At 42.2% G+C, this 21,421-nt stretch overlaps 1 long non-coding RNA gene across 1 annotated transcript in view; it reads right to left on the bottom strand.

The window, feature by feature from the left end:
• Window positions 1-3,392: 3,392 nt before the first annotated feature.
• The window catches only part of LOC143768932 (uncharacterized), a 54,683-nt gene continuing 36,654 nt past the window's right edge, over window positions 3,393-21,421 (bottom strand). Inside the window, exon 3 of the long non-coding RNA XR_013214129.1 lies at window positions 3,393-3,538. This is a non-coding gene — a long non-coding RNA (uncharacterized LOC143768932). The remainder of the gene's footprint in view (window positions 3,539-21,421) is intronic.

Here is a 21,421-nt window from a genome sequence, read left to right as displayed (position 1 = left end):
AGGTACCATAGGCGAGATTTCGCCCTCATGTGCGCTTCATAATGACGCTCATGGAATGAGCAATTTTCTATGTGTGGAGTTCAGGTGCGCATGCGCCGTGCATACTGGTATGCCGGTTTCCTATGAAAAGTGCAGTTGAGGCGAGACACTCGTATCACTCCCCCTTTGAGAAAGCAATCACGCGAAACGCGTGTCAGAGGTTGTGGGAAGGCCACACAGGAGTCCGGACTTACTATGGGTGAGTTTACTTTACCTCATTGATATGCACAAACATGGGCTTATATGATAATATGAGGCTATGGCCTCCAAGAATGATTCCTCATTGTAGGATCATAGTTAAACTCAGGGACCATTCGATACTTACCCAGGTCATATTATGGATGTGTGTCCTACCATTTAGTGTACTGGTTGGCTTTTCCTCCTTTCCATGTGTTGGAATTTTTTATGTATTCTGTCATGTGTATATTTATGTGTATGTTATTTTTTGATACTGAGAATGAAATAAAACATTTATATAGTTTTTAAACGTTTTGGTGTCTATGCTCCCTTTTTCGCTAGTATATTGTTCTAAATTAGGAGTGACACTCCTCCATATATTTTTTTGTTTATATTTGGGAGAGCTTTTATATTGAATATGCTCTCGGCCACTTACGTCGCTACGTGCTTATCGATTATTCTATTTACAGCCCATGAAGTGTATAACACAGCCCACATAGTATATAACAGCCCACATAGTGTATAACACAGCCCATGTAGTATATAGCACAGCCCACGTAGTATATTGCACAGCCCACGTAGTATATTGCACAGCCCACGTAGTATATTGCACAGCCCACATAGCATATTGCAATGTGGGCATCATATCCCTGTTAAAAAAGAATTAAAATAAAAAATAGTTATATACTTACCTTCCGTTGGCCCCCAGATCCAGGCAAGGTGTTTACTGATGCTCCTTGCGACGCTCTGGTCCCAAGAGTGCATTGCGGTCTCACGAGATGATGAAGTAGCGGTCTAGCGAGACCGCTACCTTATCATCTCGCTAGATCGCAATGCATGGAGTGGTCACCGGAGCGTCGCGAGGAGCTGGAAAGGCATGTTCTGGATCTGAGGGGCTGACAGAGGGTGAGTATATAACTATTTTTTATTTTTTTTTTAATTATTTTTAACATTAGATCTTTTTACTATTGATGCTGCATAGGCAGCATCAATAGTAAAAAGTTGGTCACACAGGGTTAATAGCAGCGATAACGGAGTGCGTTATACCGCGGCATAACGCGGTCCGTTAACGCTGCCATTAACCCTGTGTGAGCGCTGGCTGGATGGGAGTATGGAGTGGGCACTGACTGCTGGGAGTAAGGAGCGGCCATTTTGCCACCGGACTGTGCCCGTCGCTGATTGGTCGTTGCTGTTTTGCCGCGACCAATCAGCGACTTGGGATTTCCATGACAGACAGAAAGACAGACAGACAGAAGGACAGATAGAAAGACGGAAGTGACCCTTAGACAATTATATAGTAGATGTAATGACAGCCATCTCCCCAGTGCCTTTACCTGACATGCAACCCCATATCATCAATGACTGTGGAAATTTGCATGTTCTCTTCAGGCAGTCATCTTTATAAATCTCATTGGAACGGCACCAAACAAAAGTTCCAGCATCATAACCTTGCCCAATGCGGATTTGCGATTCATCACTGAATATGACTTTCATCCAGTCATCCACAGTCCACAATTGCTTTTCCTTAGCCCATTGTTACCTTGTTTTTTTCTGTTTAGATGTTAATGATGGCTTTCGTTTAGCTTTTCTGTATGTAAATCCCATTTCCTTTAGGCGGTTTCGTACAGTTCGGTCACAGACGTTGACTCCAGTTTGCACCCATTCGTTCCTCATTTGTTTTGTTGTGCATTTCCTGTTTTGGAGACATATTGCTTTAAGTTTCCGGTCTTGACGCTTTGATGTCTTCCTTGGTCTGCCAGTATGTTTGCCTTTAACAACCTTCCCATGTTGTTTGTATTTGGTCGAGATTTTAGACGCAGCTGACTGTGAACAACCAACATCTTTTGCAACATTGCGTGATGATTTACCCTCTTTTTAAGAGTTTGATAATCCTCTCCTTTGTTTCAATTGACATCTCTCATGTTGGAGCCATGATTCATGTCAGTCCACTTGGTGCAACAGCTCTCCAAGGTGTGATCGCTCCTTTTTAGATGCAGACTAACGAGCAGATCTAATTTGATGCAGGTGTTATTTTTGGTTATGAAAATTTACATGGTGATTCCATAATTTTTTTCCTCAGAATTTAGTGATTCCATAATTTTCCCCTATGCTTGGTTAATAAAAAGTAACCATTACTGACTACCACATTTTTTGTTCTTGATTTCTTTTAGTGTTTCTTAAAGCCAGAAAGTTGCCATTTGAAATGACTTTACTTTTGTGCCATGTCTGTGATCTGTTTTTTTTTCTACAAAATTAAACAACTCAATGAACATCCTCCAAGGCCTGTGATTCTATCATTTTTGCCAGGGGTTGTAGTATGATTTTGAAACTCACCCCTAAAGTAATCCCCATAGGACCCAAAAACCTCCCAAAATAGCTAATGTAATAGATTTATAAACCACCCTGCTCAAATGTTATATCTGAGCAATGTCCAAGCAGGCCAAAAAACACCGTTTTGTAAAACCCCCACAAAAATATACCCAAGGCACACAAGTCTGAGCTGGATATCCTAGTTCAATAATATGCGCAAGCTGTAAAACCATCCCCCCCTGAAAAAAAAAATGAACAAAATACGCTCATTCAAAGTTGAAATGCCTAAACACCAGTTAAAAATATATTGACCACATATGTGAAAAGATCCCTTTACAAATTACAAAAAGAAAAAAAAAATTGCTATTACATTTTTCCTACACCTTTTATTTAAAAAAATAAACCCTCAACCAACTCTGTATTGCATGTTGTGTGTACAGTTTTACATACACCACACTTTAAAATTTACCTTTGTGAAATGATACTACGTACAGTTTGAAGAAATTTTTTTTTTTTTCTTTAAAAAAAAAAAAAAATCACAATTAGGAGCTACAATGCTCTTTATTTTAAATACAAGTACATTAACTGTAAACTTTTTCAACAATACAATTTAAAAAAAAAACGGACGCACACATGCACCACACACACACACACCGCCATTACACACACACGCCACACACACACTGACACAACATTTTACACACGCCACACTACTTTATAAATAAATCACAGTATTAAAAAAAATAAAAATAAAAAACATGCACGCACACACACACGCACACGCACACAGACAGACACACACAGACACATACACACAAAAATGGCAGGACTCACACTGGCTGGCAGGACTCACACTGGCAGGCAGACCTGTGGCTGGACGCTGGATGGCTTCTGGCTGGATGCTGGCTGTCCTCTGGCTGGTTGGCAGGAGTCTTGATAGTTGTAAGGCAGGGGTCTTGCTGGCGCATTGAGGAATGAGGCCACAGGCCAGGTTTTTATACATTTAGAAATCCTATATAGAAAATAAATACCAAATAATATTTCATAAATAACCAAATAGTAAATATTACCAATAAATATATACCCCCAAAAAAATATTTACTAAAAAAATGAATCAATAAATTCAATCATATTATTTTATCTTATTGGCATAAAAGGCGATATGACACAATGCAAGAAAATACTTTTAAAATATTGTTTTATTACAAATTAATTTAACATCAATACAATAAAAATCAGTATGTGGGGGTTAGGGCAAGTCAGATTAATTGGTAAAAAAGGGAGTGTTGAAAAAATAATTAATAAGATAGCAATAATTAATAATATAATACAAATATGAATGAATTCAATAAAAAATATAATATAAACAATTTCACATGACTGGTATAGAGAAAAATATAATAGTTGATAAATAGCTGATAAATAAATAATAATAAATATAACACAAAGGAAATGAACCCAATATTTCATATAGCAATAAAGTGCATTGATAATATATTTTATATTTTAGTAGCCAATTGCATACAGTATTTTATACAAAAATAAAGTCTTTAAAGTGCATATATATATATATATATATATATATATATACACTCACCGGCCACTTTATTAGGTACACCATGCTAGTAACGGGTTGGACCCCCTTTTGCCTTCAGAACTGCCTCAATTCTTCGTGGCATAGATTCAACAAGGTGCTGGAAGCATTCCTCAGAGATTTTGGTCCATATTGACATGATGGCATCACACAGTTGCCGCAGATTTGTCGGCTGCACATCCCAAAGATGCTCCATACAAGGCAGGATGGATCCATGCTTTCATGTTGTTTATGCCAAATTCTGACCCTACCATCCAAATGTCGCAGCAGAAATCGAGACTCATCAGGCCAAGCAACGTTTTTCCAATCTTCTACTGTCCAATTTCGATGAGCTTGTACAAATTGTAGCCTCAGTTTCCTGTTCTTAGCTGAAAGGAGTGGTACCCGGTGTGGTCTTCTGCTGCTGTAGCCCATCTGCCTCAAAGTTCGACGCACTGTGCGTTCAGAGATGCTCTTAGGCCTACCTTGGTTGTAACGGGTGGCGATTTGAGTCACTGTTGCCTTTCTATCAGCTCGAACCAGTCTGCCCATTCTCCTCTGACCTCTGGCATCAACAAGGCATTTCCGCCCACAGAACTGCCGCTCACTGGATTTTTTTTCTTTTTCGGACCATTCTCTGTAAACCCTAGAGATGGTTGTGCGTGAAAATCCCAGTAGATCAGCAGTTTCTGAAATACTCAGACCAGCCCTTCTGGCACCAACAACCATGCCACGTTCAAAGGCACTCAAATCACCTTTCTTCCCCATACTGATGCTCGGTTTGAACTGCAGGAGATTGTCTTGACCATGTCTACATGCCTAAATGCACTGAGTTGCCGCCATGTGATTGGCTGATTAGAAATTAAGTGTTAACAAGAAGTTGGACAGGTGTTCCTAATAAATTGGCGGGTGAGTGTATATATATATATATATATATATATATATATATATATATATATATATATATATATATATATATATATATATATATATATATATATAAAAAATCTGAAAAAATGACGACAAGGTGTAATTTTGAATAAAAGAGAATAATGAACCAATAAATTATAAAAAATAGAAAAAGTATAAGAAATAATGAAATAAGGGCATATAGTACTGTCCAAAATAATGTTATTTTGCCAAAAAATATATAAGATAAATGAAATAAAAGTGCAATAGCAATCAGTGCTAAAGTAATAATGGTGCGCCCCCACGCTAAGGGCAAAGGGGTACTCGGTACCCGGTCCCTCTCGGTTCTGGGGATGTCACGGTGGCCTGACCCGGTCCGTGGCCCTTTGAGGGGCGTCCAATTAAAGGTGTAGTTTGTACGGTGTTCGTGACGCCACCTGTGGTACTCAGTCAGAGTGACCGACGCTGCTTAGGGGTCCGCTGGGGTGATGTTATAGCAGCAAGATGGTATACCTTCCCACAGGTGAAGTGTATCCCCAGGGCATCCCAGAAGTGTAGCTGGTAATGGTGGAGGATGTGAGGTGCAGGGAATAACGAGAACACAAGGTTTCAGTCTCTTTACCTTTTACTGGAAGCTTCAGCATCCACAGTCCAGGGTATGGACCACAGGGTAGGCAGAGTCCGGCCGGTCGGAAGGCAAATCCAGAGTCCCCTTATCCAGGTGGAAATCAGTAGCCTTCCTACTAGCGCCTGTGTGTTGTAGTCCCTCCCTGCTGAGCAACTCGGTAAGTTCCTCACAACTTTTGTGGATGTTTCTGATGTCTTCTCTCTGTCTCCCAGATGGTATGGATAGGACAAACCCATATGACTGGGATGGCCTGAGGCTTGTTTATAGGGACCCTAGAGGCGCCCCCGACCCCCACAATTTGCCACCGTGTCTTCTTAGATATTAAGGTCGGGCAGCCAACTAGGAATTGATTGTCCTGCCGGTCTCTGAAGTAATGCGTAAAGTCAATTACTCCCTTGGTGTTCCGGCCACCGGCTACGCGTCTCAGAAGGAGGCTGCCTGTCTCGGGGCAGAACTCCTCCCGGTGTTTTCTCCTTGTGCTGTGACTTCGTTTCTCACTCTCTACAACACAGTTCGCTTTGTGTCCTTTCTTTGGATACTGCCGCACGTGGGGCAGGCGCAGCTCCGTAGCTTTCTATCCCTCTAGGCCTCTGTCAGGGTCCCACCCCTGACAGGGACCCTCTGTCTGCAGCTCAGATGTTCCTCCTTTCCCCCCTGTCTGCCTGACAGGTACTCACTGGGTCAAACCCAGGCAGCGTCTCACTAACTTTCTATCCAAACCACCAGTTTTACCCTTCTGTGAGGAGTGCCCTACTAGATAGGAGCATGGCTCCCCCTTGTGGATTGGAGTGTGACGTGTGGTGTATGTTTGGTGATACCTGGAAGGATGGACTCCTTTATTACCTTCAGACGTAATATCACTCCCCCTGGTGGAAAAATGACATTACTGCAGCAACCAGGACTCTGGGGCGCTGCACTAATGTAATGATAATCAAAATAAAATCCAATGTGGAGAATGTGATTAATATGTAAATGAAATACAAAATACAAAAAATAACAAAAAAATAACAAAAAAATATAAAATATTCTACTGTGCAGCCAGTAACATTATGCCCCCCCCCAAAAAATATATATGTATATATATATATATGTGTGATGATGATGTGAAAGAGAAAGACTTTTCCACTAACAGTCAATAAATGCAATAGATGTAATGGCTACTATATGAGATAAGAGATGGTAAATAAATAAATAAATAACCATAAATTTCAACAGTGCACAGTGCAAAAGAAATAAATAGTGAAAGTAAACACTATCAAGGTGTGGAATTCACAAATGCAGGGATGCACATATACTGAAATACTATGGGGGTATAAGGAAATGATTAGTGAAAAAGACCAGCCATGTGTACCAACCAAAATGACATGCCGCATCCCCCGCACACACCACTCCAACGCACGTTTCGCAACCGCTTCGTCAGGGAGTGGCATGTGTAGGGTGCGACAGCAATATATAGTGCCCAAGCAGCTGCCAATAATTGTAAATCAGGGGCGCTATAGTTACATCAGAGTGCGCGTCCACCACCATCGCTGAAGCCGGAACCAGAAACGAGTCACCGAGTGCGGCCAAAGGTCACAGTCAATGATGCGCCAGGCTCACAGCCCCAAGATGGGGTGCACGCACGCGCAGTGCGGTGCTCAGCACACCCGCAGCCATATTGGGTGTGGGATAGATAAAGGGCAAGAGCGGACCTAAATAAAGAAAATGGTTAATAAATACATCTAATATATAAAGCTGAATGTGTGTGTGTGTGTATGCGTGTATGTGTGTGTGTGTGTATGTCCGGGATTGGCATCTGCACCGTCGCAGCTACAGCCACAAAATTTTGCACAGTCACACATCTGGACCCCGAGAACGTCATAGGCTATGTTCTGAGGCGAAATTTTAACCCCGTGCGTTCCAATTCACCAAATAATTTTGCCCCTATCTACATAATGGGGAAAAAGTGAAAGAAAAGTGTTGGAGGCAAATTGACAGCTGCCAGATGTGAACAAGGGGGACTTAAAGAGTGAGAGCGATGGCGCCAAAGAGTATATACCGTACAGTTGCTAAGGTGGGGCTCCGACATGGGATACTCACCACACACGGGGATATGAACACACACACAAAATGTGCCACACACTACCACGTGCTTGAACACATATATCACCCTCAGCACACATTTCACCACACATACACCAACCTCGCCACATAAAAGTCGAAACACAAAAGTCGCCGCTCAAAACTCGCCATGCGCAAAACTCACCTCATGGAAAACTAGGCTCATGCAAAACTCGCCACACGTGCAAAACTCACCTCATGGAAAATTCACCTCACGCAAAACTTGCACACGAGGAAAAATTGCCACATGCACAAAAGTTGCAACACAAGCAAAAGTTGCCTCACACAAAACTTGCACAGACTCAAAATGCACCACACATAAAACTCGCCACTCGCAAAACTCGCCATGCACAAAACTTGCTGCACACAACTTGATACACTAACCTGTCGCATGCAACTCGACACAAAAAAAGTTGCTACACGCATGTCGCCACGCAAAACTCATCTCACAAAAGTCGCTACATGCATGTCGCCACACTCAACTCAACACACACAACTTGACACATGAAACTCGCCCTAAAACACACACAAGTCTGGTATTATCCTTCAAAAATAAAAATCTGCTTAATAAGCAGACAAACTACAAAAGCAACAACTTTCAGTCACATGATGTGTATGTGTATGTGTGAGCTAATATACACTGCCAGGGGGAAGGGCTTCCTGTTGGCTGGGGATTTATCAGGCTGCCAATTTAGCTAACAAATACTGAGGTAAAAATACTGACCAAATAACGTGTGAACCTGGTCTCATACAGGAGGAGATGACATACAGATATATAATATATACAGGGGAGATGACACACAGGTATATACTATATACAGGAGGAGATGACATACAGGTATATGCTACTGTATATATAGGAGATGACACACACATATATACTATATATAGGAGAGATGACACACAGGTATATACTATATACAGGAGGAGATGACACACATGTATATACTATATACAGGAGGAGATGACACACACATATATATTATATACAGGGGAGATGACACACAGGTATATACTATTTACAGGAGGAGATGACATACAGGTATATACTATATACAGGAGGAGATGACACACATATATACTATATACAGGGGAGATGACACACAGGTATATACTTGAAGCTCATCAAGAGAATGCCAAGAATGTGCAAAGCAGTCATCAAAGCAAAAGGTGGCTACTTTGACGAACCTAGAATATAAGACATATTTTCAGTTGTTTCACACTTTTTTGTTAAGTATATAATTCCACATGTGTTAATTCATAGTTTTGATGCCTTCAGTGTGAAAGTACAATTTTCATAGTCATGAAAATACAGAAAAATCTTTGAATGAGAAGGTGTGTCCAAACTTTTGGTCTGTACTGTATATACTATATAAAAGAGGAGATGACACATAGGTATATAGAGAAGGAGATGACATACAGTAGGTATACATTATATACAGGGAAGATGACATACAGGTTTATACTATATACAGAAGATGACATACAGGTATATACTATATATAGGAGGAGATGACATACAGGTATATAGTATAAACAGAAGAGATGACATACAGGTATATACTATATACAGGAGGAGATGACACATAGGTATATACAATATACAGGAGCAGATGACATACAGCAGGTATATACTATTTACAGGGGAGATGACATACAGGTATATACTATATACAGGAGATGACATACAGGTGTATACTATATATAAGGGAGATGACAAACATGTATATTCCTTCCTCTAGTGTTAGGGTCGTGACCGACCCGTTTTAGGTTTTAAATGCATACAAATTCTACATACATTTGTTTATTGCATCAAGACTTTTTGACTTTTTCAGGAACTTATTTTAAAACAAAATACAATAAAATAAAACTATTTTACTAAATTGTAAAATGTTCTTATTAAAATTATAACATTTGTGTTGTTGGGGTCAATTTCGACCCAGGTCTAATATAAGAGTAAAAAAACAATAATAGGTCCCAAAACTGAACTCATAAACACAATATAAACCAACAGCCCACAGCCAGCTCTACCTCCAACAACTTGAGTTAGGGACATGTCCAGGCATGTATGGCCAAATCAGCTTAGAGTTGGTACTTTGCAGAGTATACATCTCCAGTTTACACATGCAACAATGAGGAGAAGATTTGATGTAAGCCAAATTCTGGATTATATCTTAGATGATAATGAATCAGAGGACACACAGCAGCAAATTGATACAGATGAACAGGTTTCTGAGGAGGAAGATGATGTGGAGTATCAACCAGAAGACACAGACAGTTCTGATCAGTCTGATGAGGAGGTCACTGGTGCTGAAGCTGCTCCCGCTGAAAGATTCAAATCCAAAAGTGGCAAGATCAGTTGGAGCTCAGTACTAGGGTTGAGCGACTTTTATTTTTATAGGATCGGGTCGGGTTTCACGAAACCCGACTTTCTCAAAAGTCGGGTCGAGTGAAATCGGCTGATCCTATAAAAAAGTCGGAGTCGGGGTCGGCCGAAACACGAAACCCTATGCAGTGCAATGGGATACTATGGTTCCCAGGGTCTGAAGGAGAGGAAACTCTCCTTCAGGCCCTGGGATCCATATTAATGTGTAAAATAAAGAATCAAAATAAAAAATATTGATATACTCACCCTCTGACGCGCCCTGGTTGTAACTGACAGCCTCCGTTCATAAGAATGAGCGCTTGAAAGTCCTTAGATGACGTCACGGCCTGTGATTGGTCGTGGAGCGGTCACGTGACCGCCACGCGACCAATCACAAGCCGCGACGTCATCTAAGGTCTTTCAAGCGCTTGAAAGACCTTAGATGACGTCACGGCTTGTGATTGGTCGCGTTGCGGCACGTGACCGCTCCGCGACCAATCACAGGCCGCGATGTCATCTAAGGACTTTCAAGCGCTCATTCTTATGAACGGAGGCTGGCAGTTACAACCAGGGCGCGTCCAAGGGTGAGTATATCAATATTTTTTATTTTGATTCTTTATTTTACACTTAAATATGGATTCCGATACCGATTCCCGATATCGCAAACATATCGGAACTCGGTATCGGAATTCCGATACCAGATTCAGAAGATCGCCGACCTCATGGCCGACCCCACACAGGGGTCGGGTCGGGTTTCATGAAACCCGACTTTGCCAAAAGTCGGCGACTTCTGAAAATGGCCGACCCATTTCGCTCAACCCTACTCAGTACCTCCAGATGTACATGGCAGGGCAGATGCTGCAAATGTCATAAAAATGACCCCTGGGATCACAAGGTTTGCTGTGACAAGAGTAAGTGACATCAAGACATGTTTTGATCTGTTTATGCTATTGTCAATAAAAAAAGTCATTATTGCTATGACAAACCTTGAAGGAAAAAAGTCCACGGCAACATGTGGAATGACCTTCATGATGATGTCATGGATGCCTACATTGGTGTTCTTCTCCTTGCTGGAGTGTACAAGTCCTGCAATGAGGCCACTGATAGTCTCCGGGACGCATCGACAGGCAGGAATATTTTCCGGGCAACAATGTCACTTCAAAAGTTTCAAATGATATCAAGAGTCCTCAGATTTGACAACAGAGACACCAGAACAAAATCTGACAAACTTGCTCCCCTCAGGGATGTTTGGGAGAAATGGGTGCAGCTCCTTCCACTGATGTTCAACCCAGGGCCAGAGGTGACAGTAGACGAACGTTTTCTCCCTTTCCGCGGAAAATGCCCCTTCCGGCAATACATGCCAAGTAAGCCAGGCAAATACGGCATGAAAATCTGGGCAGCCTGTGATGCAAAAACTAGCTATGCATGGAATCTACAGATTTACACAGGCAAGTCTGCAAGCGGCATCCCTGAAAAAAAAACAAGGAAAACGTGTAGTCCTCGATATGACTACTGGACTGCAGGGTCACAACATTACTTGTGACAATTTTTTTTACCAGCTATGACCTTGGACAAGAACTTCTCAGGAGGAAAATCACCATGGTGGGCACAGTGAAAAAAAACAAACCTGAGCTGCCTGCTGAATTGTTGCAGATGAAGGACAGGGCTCCACTTTCCTCAAAGTTTGTTTTTACAGACACCACCACTGCTGTTTCATACTGCCCCAAAAAACGACGGAATGTGGTACTGATGTCCACACTTCACAAAGATGCAGCTGTGTCATCAGGAAGTGACAAAAAGCCCAAAATCATCCTGGACTATAACAAAAACAAAGGAGGAGTAGACAACCTGGACAAGCTGACTGCCACCTACACTTGCCAGCGAATGACTAGGAAATGGCCAATGGTTGTATTTTACAACATCCTTGATGTGTCAGCATGCAATTCATTTGTGTTGTGGACCCACATTCACCAAGGATGGAATTCAAAGAAAAAAAACAAGCGGAGGATGTTTCTTGAGGAACTAGAAAGATCCCTTGTCAAGGCGCACATTGACCAAAGGGAACGAGTGCCCCGAGACCCAGCTGCTGCAGCCTTGGTCCGACAACTCCAGAGCTCAACAAGTGCTTCGTCCACACCCACAGCAACACAAAGAGAATCATCACCAGCATCCTCCTCAACCAGCCCTGCCTCAACATCAACCACAACAGCCACAACCCCAGTGAGACCACCTGATTCTAAAAGAAAGAGGTGTCAGGTCTGCCCTAGCAATAAGGACAGAAAGACAAACACATCGTGCTTCGCCTGCAAAAAATACCTCTGCAAAGAACACACAAAAAGTGCCACTTTTTGCCACACATGCATCTAAATACTAATGAATCTAAAAAATAGTACTTGATTTCTGTTGATTTGATTTGCTTGATTGATTGTTGTTTGTTTGTTTGTTTGACCTAGAAAAGCTACTTTTTATTATTATTGCTATTAATGTTAATATAATTTTCATCTTTTATTTGTATTAAAGTTCTATAAAAAAAAAAAATCTGTTTTTTGCCTTTTTCATAAAGTAGTTAGATATGGGTCAAAATTGACCCGTAACACCATAGACTAGAGTTAATAATATAAAATATATATATGTAATTTTTTTTACATTTAAGAAATGTGTTCTAAAACCCTTCAGTAATAGTCAGGTAATATAACAAACTTTTTAAAGTTTATATTATCCTCTTGAGGTTCATTTGACAATATTTTTATATTGAAAATGAAGGGTATGCTCTCAAATGAAAGGCCCAGGGGGCCACAACAAAAATATTAAAATCAATCCTTCCATGGATGAGAAACCCTTAACAAGGTAACTAAGAGGGAAGAAACAAATTGGATAATAAATAACTGTTTTTAGGGTATACTAGGGGTGATTTAAGACAGGGGTCAAAACCGACCCGTTAACATAAGAAAGAGTAACAGAAAGCTAACACTAGAGGAAGGATATACTGAGGGGAAAATGAGAGGTTTGAGGTGAAAAAGAGGGGTGTGAGGTGAAAATGAAAAGGTGTGAGTGCAAAATGAGAGGAGTGAGGGAAAATAGTGGAGTGATCGGAAAATGACAGATGTGAGGTCAAAATGACAAGTGTTAAGGGGGAATGAGAGGAGTGAGGGGGAAAATAAGAGGAGTGAGGGGGAAAGAAGAGGAGTGAGAGGGAAAATGAGAGGTGTAAGGGAGAAAATGAGAGATGTGAGGGGGAAAATCAGAGGCATGATGGGAAAATAAAAGAAGTGAGGTGCTATAACTAACCACAGATATTTACTATGCCCAGGCAACGCCAGGCTCTTCAGCTAGTATATATATATATATATATATATATATATATATATATATATATATATAAATAACTGATAACCAAATAGGAAATACATTTAACTACTATAGGAACCATTTAAAATAATTGCAAATGAATGAAATGAAGATAATGTGAGTAATAATTGAATTGAATATAATAAAGTGCATAGCGCAAAGTGCAATAACACGCAAAAGTATACATCACATTAACCCCTTCATGACCGTGGGATTTTTCGTTTTTCCGTGTTTGTTTTTCACTCCCCTCCTTCCCAGAGCCATAACTTTTTTATTTTTCCGTCAATTTGGCCATGTGAGGACTTATTTTTTGCGGGACAAGTTGTACTTTTGAATGACATCATTGGTTTTACCATGTCGTGTACTAGAAAACGGGAAAAAAATTCCAAGTGCGGTGAAATTGCAAAAAAAGTGCAATCCCACACTTGTTTTTTGCTTGGCTTTTTTGCTATGTTCACTAAATGCTAAAACTGACCTGCCATTATGATTCTCCAGGTCATTACAAGTTCATAGACACCTCACATGACTAGGTTATTTTTTACCTAAGTGGTGAAAAAAAATTCCAAACTTTGCTAAAAAAAAAAAAAAAAAAAAAAAAAAAATTGCGCCATTTTCCGATACTCGTAGCGTCTCCATTTTTCATGATCTGGGGTCGGTTGAGGGCTTATTTTTTGCGTGCCGAGCTGGCATTTTTAATGATACCATTTCGGTGCAGATACGTTCTTTTGATCGCCCGTTATTGCATTTTAATGCAATGTCGCGGCGACCAAAAAAACGTAATTCTGGCGTTTCAATTTTTTTCTCATTATGCCGTTTAGAGATCAGGTTAATGCTTTTTTTATTGATAGATTGGGCGATTCTGAACGTGGCGATATCAAATATGTGTAGATTTATTTTTATTGATTTATTTTGATTGGGGCGAAAGGGGGGTGATTTAAACTTTTATATTTTTTTTATTTTTTTCACATTTTTTTAAACTTTTTTTTTAAACTTTTGCCATGCTTCAATAGCCTCCATGGGAGGCTAGAAGCAGGCACAGCACGATCGCCACTGCTACATAGCAGCGATCTGCTGTTCGCTGCTATGTAGCAGAAAATGAGGTGTGCTGTGAGCGCCGACCACAGGGTGGTGCTCACAGCTACCGGTGATCAGTAACCATAGAGGTCTCAAGGACCTCTATGGTTACTGTCCTGACACATCGCCGACCCAGATCATGTGACGGGGGTCGGCGATGACGTCATTTCCGGCCGCCCGGCCGGATGCGGTAGTTAAATGCTGCTGTCTGCGTTTGACAGCGGCATTTAACTAGTTAATAGCAGCGGGTGAATCGCGATTTCACCCGCCGCTATTGCGGGCACATGTCAGCTGTTCAAAACAGCTGACATGTCCCGGCTTTGATGCGGGCTCACCGCGGAGCCCTGCATCAAAGCAGGGGAGCTGACCTCGGACGTACTATACCGTCCGATGTCAGTAAGGGTTAATAATCACCATAATACATAAATACGTTTGTGTGTGTATGTATAAATGTGAAATGCAATTATAACACCAATACTCACAAAAGCTAGATAAAATAAAACAAAATCATGCAAGTGTGTGTATATAGACCTGCACATACATATCAAGCCATACATGAAAATTATATATACACTATATTCACATGCAATAATATATTATTATAATAACAGATGAAGAAATAAAATAATAAGATATACACAATATACATACATACATACACACAAACACATGTACATACACACATACTTGTACATACATACGCACATAAGCATAAATTCATATATATGCATACGTAGAGTGCACACATACACACCAAGGTGATATACATCTTAATAAAAAGTAGTATGTGTGTAATTCAATTGGTGCATAAATAAAAAGTGATATGTGTATAATTTGGTAAGAATGTATATGTATGTATAAGACATCATTTCTCACAAATGTTCAGGTCTTGACATCCCCTGAAAAAAAATTTCTTAAAATAATAAAAAACAATTATATATTAGAAACAAATCTAGGCACCAAAATGGGAGGAAAAAATAGGAGATAAATATAAAAAAAAGTATGGAAAAATAATAATAATAATAATAATAATAATAATAATAATAATAAAATATGATGAAAAAGGAATTATTTAAAAAATATACAACAAATAATAATCAATAATAATGGGAACCAAAAAGAGGAAAAAGGAATTTAGATGATAATGGAATAACATTTAGAGACAGCTAGAGAAACCCCATAGTTCATTGAGACCCACTGGAGTCATGCTCTGCAAGAGGGTGATCCATTTGCACTCCTTTTTTGCAAGTCTCTTACTGGCATCGCCCCTTCTGTTGCCCAAATGAAGTCTATCTATCCCCTTTACTTTAAGTAAATGGGATTGATGGGGGTGATGATTGCGAAAATGTCTTGCTAGAGGCTTCAACTTCGATATGCTGTCAATATCATCGATTTCAATCTTGTTTGCTGTTTTAATGTCTTTAATATGCTCCAAAACACGAACTCGCAACTCCTTTGTGGTCATACCCACATATAGACGATCACAGGGACATGTGGCCTGGTAAATCACCATTGATGTACGACAATTCAAATGGTGTAGAATCTTATATTCCCGAGTTTTCATTGAGTTGTGGAAGATATCCGTTCTTGTCATATACTTGAAGGCCTTACATAAGCTGCAACTATATGATTCCCATTTAGGGCCCTTAGAATCAAAAATGTAATTAGACACTGGAGGTACATAGTGGCTGTGGACTAATGATTCACCCAAAGTGTCACGGGGAGACTAGGTGAGCGAGAGCTAATAACCCGGGCTCCTGCAATTTCCCTCAGACTAGGGAAATCCTGACTGACCCTCTACCTGGAGTTTACACTGATGGTGTGCATGTCCAGGCCTCGAACCTCACCCTGTCTTCTGTTTCAACCCTAGGCTGAAACCTCCGCCCACCACCCAGTGAAGATGTAATTCACCAATACCCACAGTTAGCACAGACAAGGATAAAGGAAAATATACACCACGCCGCAGTCACTCAGGAATACACTATAAATGTGCAGGGCAAAATATTGTAAATACAAATATAGGAAGGAGTAAATAAGACAAAGGAAAATACACCACCAGCAACGAATCTCCAGCAACCAGCTCTCCACTCCAGACCGAGATAACAACGCACAAGACAGAAGCTATAATCGGCGACGCCCAATGATCAGGAGAGCTATTTAAACGCAATGGGCATGGCCCAGCTTCCAATCTGAGGATCAGGTAAATTAACCCCGGAACAGCTAGATAAAATCTAGCCGATGCCAATGAGCAAATAGTGGTCAAGAGCGGAATTACCGCTGTCTGTCGAACGACCTGGTCTGAACAGTGTCCGACATGACAGTACCCCGCCTTCTACGAGGGACCCCAGGGCCCTCACGGCTTATAGGACCCGGCTTGTATGGATGGCGACGATGAAAAAACCTGACCAGCCGATCCGCATGAATGTCCGAGGCTGGTACCCAGGACCTCTCCTCAGGCCCATAACACGCCAGTGTACCAAGTACTGAAAAGTGCGGCGCACTACGCGAGAGTCAACCACCTTGGAGACTTCAAACTCCAAATTACCATCCACCAAGACTGGAGGTGGCATAGGCGCCGCGTCCACAGAACCCACCACCTTCTTTAGAAGAGACCTGTGGAACACGTTGTGTATCTTATACACCGTAGGGCGCTCCAATCGGTACACTACTGGGTTAATGACGGCAGTGACCCTAAATGGACCAATAAACCGTGGACCCAATTTAAGGGATGGTATTTTGAGTCTTATGTTTTTTGTGGATAACCACACCCAGTCATCCACACTCAGGTCCGGACCTGGCACACGCCTACTGTCAGCCACATGTTTGAACCTAGCACTCACACTCAACAGGCGCTGTTTAACTCTCCTCCAGACTGATGACAATTGTGCTCCTAACTGGTCCTCCTCCGGAACGCCGGAAGAGCCCCTCTGACTCAAAGTACAAAACTGAGGATGTAGCCCGTAAACACAAAAAAACTGAGACTCCCCAGACGACTCCTGGCAGTGATTATTGATGGCAAACTCAGCCAAAGGAAGAAAGGTAGACCACTCCTCCTGGTTATCAGAGACAAAGCAGCGTAGGTACTGTTCTAAATTTTGGTTCATACGCTCCGTCTGACCATTTGACTGAGGATGAAACGCCGAAGAATGAGACAACTTGATACCCAGCCGTGAGCAAAATGCTTTCCAAAATTTTGCCACAAACTGAGACCCCCTATCAGAGACACGATGTCAGACGGAACCCCATGAAGTCTGACCACCTCCTGCACAAATACCTGAGCCAGAGTCTTAGCGTTAGGCAACGAAGGCAAAGACACAAAGTGCGACATTTTAGAAAACCGATCAACAATCACCAAGATGACCGTGTTCCCAACTGATGAGGGCAAATCAGTGATGAAATCCATGGAGATTTCCATCCACGGCTTACTAGGTACCTCAAGAGGAAGTAGTGTGCCAACAGGACGGGAGCGGGGCGTCTTAGCCCTAGCGCACGTGGTACAAGCTGACACGTATGAGACCACGTCCTGTCGGATCTTGGGCCACCAAAACCGACGTGACACCAACTCCAAGGTACCTCTAACCCCTGGGTGGCCAGCCAGGACAGCATCATGATGCTCCGCCAAAACCTTTAAGCGGAGATGATGCGGTACAAAAGATTTGTTGATGGGAAGCTCAGATGGTACCTCCTCCTGAGCTTCGGCAATCTCAGCCTCAACCTCGGTAGTGAGAGCCGAAACCACAACACCCTTTTGGAGGATGGGTACTGGATCCTCCCAAGGTTCTCCCCCCGGAAAACACCTGGACAGAGCATCCGCCTTAGTGTTTTTAGACCCCGGTCTATAAGTGACAACAAAATTGAACCGCGTGAAAAACAATGCCCAGCAAGCCTGCCTGGGGGACAGACGCTTGGCTGACTCCAAATACAGCAGATTCTTATGATCGGTAATAACAGTTACCTGATGTACCAACCCCTCCAAGAAGTGTCGCCATTCCTCAAAGGCCAACTTAATTGCCAACAACTCCCTGTTGCCGATATCGTAGTTATGTTCGGCGGACGACAGTTTCTTGGAGAAATAGGCGCACGGACGGAAACCACTCAAAGATAAGCCTTGAGATAGTACCGCCCCCACACCAACCTCAGATGCATCGACCTCCACAACAAAGGGTTTTGATACGTCTGGCTGCACAAGAATGGGGGCTGAAACAAAACTGTTCTTAAGAAATTCAAATGCGCGCACAGCAGCCTCAGGCCATACGGAGAAATTGGTACTCTTTTTAGTCATGTCAGTTAGCGGTTTAGCAATGATGGAAAAATCCTTGATAAATTTCCTATAGTAGTTAGAAAACCCAAGGAACCGCTGAAGTGCTTTCAGGTTATCAGGACGTTCCCAATGCAGCACCGCTTGCACCTTAGCGGCGTCCATATTAAAACCAGAAGCAGACACAATATAACCCAAGAAAGGCAACTCTTGAACAGAAAACACACATTTCTCAAGTTTAGCATACAGCTTATTCTCTCTGAGAAGCTGTAACACCTGCCTGACATGATCTAAATGAGTATCACGGTCGCAAGAATATATAAGAATGTCATCTAGGTACACGATAACGAATTTCCCCAAAACATGCGAGAACACATTATTGTTGAAATGTTGGAACACTGCAGGTGCGTTAGTCAACCCAAATGGCATCACCAAATTTTCAAAATGACCCTCAGGGGTATTAAAAGCCGTCTTCCACTCATCACCTTGACGGACTCTTATGAGGTTGTACGCCCCCCTGAGGTCAAGCTTGGTAAACCACTTAGCACCTGCCACCTGGTTGAACAAATCTGGTATCAGTGGCATAGGGTATGGATCACGAACTGTAATCTGGTTCAACTCCCTGAAATCCAAACACGGGCGTAATCCGCCATCTTTCTTCTTCACGAAGAAGAACCCTGCTGCCACCGGCGAGGATGACGGCCTGATGTGCCCTTTGCTCAAGCTTTCAGCAATGTAATCTTTTAACACTTGTCTCTCCGGAACGGAGATGTTAAACATCCTTGCTTTAGGCAATTTGGCCCCTGGTTTAAACCTGATAGAACAGTCATAGGGACGATGTGGCGACAAGTCTGAACAACCCTTCTCAGAGAACACATCCACAAAATCCAGAAGTGACTCCGGAATGCTAGAAGTCACCGCAGCCACACATGTGGCCAGTAAATTCTCCTGGCAGAACTCGCTCCACTGAATTATGTCCTGAGTTTTCCAGTCAATTACCGGGTTGTGCATAGACAACCAAGGAAAACCCAAAACCACCTGAGCAGGAAGATTCCTGAGCAACTTACATGTAACCCGCTCGGAATGTAGAACTCCAATGTGGAGTTTCACCTCAGCCACAAATTCAGTAATCTCCCCCTGAGAGAGAGGAGCAGCATTGATGGTGACCACGTGGATAGGATGAGACAGTTTTTCAATTCTGAAACCTGCTGTGCGCGCAAACTCCTCATCAATGAGATTTGTGGCTGAACCACTATCCACAAAAACAGTAATTGGCAGCTCACTGCCAGTGATAAAAACCTTAGCAGGGAGCATGCATTGAGAAACCACCATGGAGGATATACAAAAGCTCAGATTGGTCTCCTCCGCACCCTCTGAGCTTAGAAGTTTTCCGCCGTTGCGTTTTTCTTAGACAGCAGAGGACAGATGTTAATAAAATGACCAGTTTTACCACAGTAAAAACAGGCTCCCTGCTTCCTGAGCTCAGGGACTCGACGCTTCACATGTGACACCCCTGCGATTTGCATAGGCTCCGTGGGCTCACCTGCAGCAACCTCACGTGAACCTAAACCCTCTCCCATAGGCGGTATCTCATGCTCCCCCTGACGCAAACGGAGATCAATGCGGACAACCAGACTCATTGCGGAATCTAGAGAAGTAGGAGTCTCGTACATCAGAAGGGCTTTTTTAACCCTTCCAGAAATCCCATGTATAAACTGACTCCGCAATGCTGGATCATTCCATTGTGTATCGATCACCCAGCGACAAAATTCAGAACAGTAATCCTCTGCAACTCGCTCCCCCTGGTGAATAGTGCGTATCTTAGGTTCTGCTAGAGCCATTCTGTCAGGTTCATCGTAGATTTTTCCAAGAGAGGAAAAAAAACTCTCCACAGAGTCAAATGCAGCAGAATCAGATGGCAAAGAAAACGCCCATGCTTGGGGATCCCCGCTTAACAATGACAACACCAGGCCCACACGCTGAGCCTCATTACCCGAGGAGATCGGGCGCATACGGAAATATAGTTTGCAAGCTTCACGAAAAGAAACAAATTTACTGCGTTCCCCAGCAAATTTTTCAGGCAAAGGAAATTTAGGCTCAGCAACTCTGCCTGTCGCTCCAGCTTGCACATTAGATACTGCTAGTCCCTGTTGCTGTACTTTGCTGTACTGCCCCCCTCAACTCAGTGACCTGTAGGGACAGCACCTCCAACTGGCGGGTTATGGAAGTCATGGGATCCATGACAAACTCAAAAAAAGAACCCCCCCCTTTTTTTTTTTTTTTGTTGGGCCGATTATAATGTCACGGGGAGACTAGGTGAGCGAGAGCTAATAACCCGGGCCCCTGCAATTTCCCTCAGACTAGGGAAATCCTGACTGACCCTCTACCTGGAGTTTACACTGATGGTGTGCATGTCCAGGCCTCGAACCTCACTCTGTCTCCTGTTTCAACCCTAGGCTGAAACCTCCGCCCACCACCCAGTGAAGATGTAATTCACCAATACCCACAGTTAGCACAGGCAAGTATAAAGGAAAATATACACCATGCCACAGTCACTCAGGAATACACTATAAATGTGCAGGGCAAAATAAATACAAATATAGGAAGGAGTAAATAAGACAAAGGAAAATACATTACCAG

The sequence above is a fragment of the Ranitomeya variabilis genome, chromosome 4 (genome assembly GCF_051348905.1).
Source record: "Ranitomeya variabilis isolate aRanVar5 chromosome 4, aRanVar5.hap1, whole genome shotgun sequence".
Taxonomy (NCBI): Eukaryota; Metazoa; Chordata; class Amphibia; order Anura; family Dendrobatidae; genus Ranitomeya; species Ranitomeya variabilis.
This window is presented reverse-complemented; position numbering and strand designations above follow the sequence as displayed.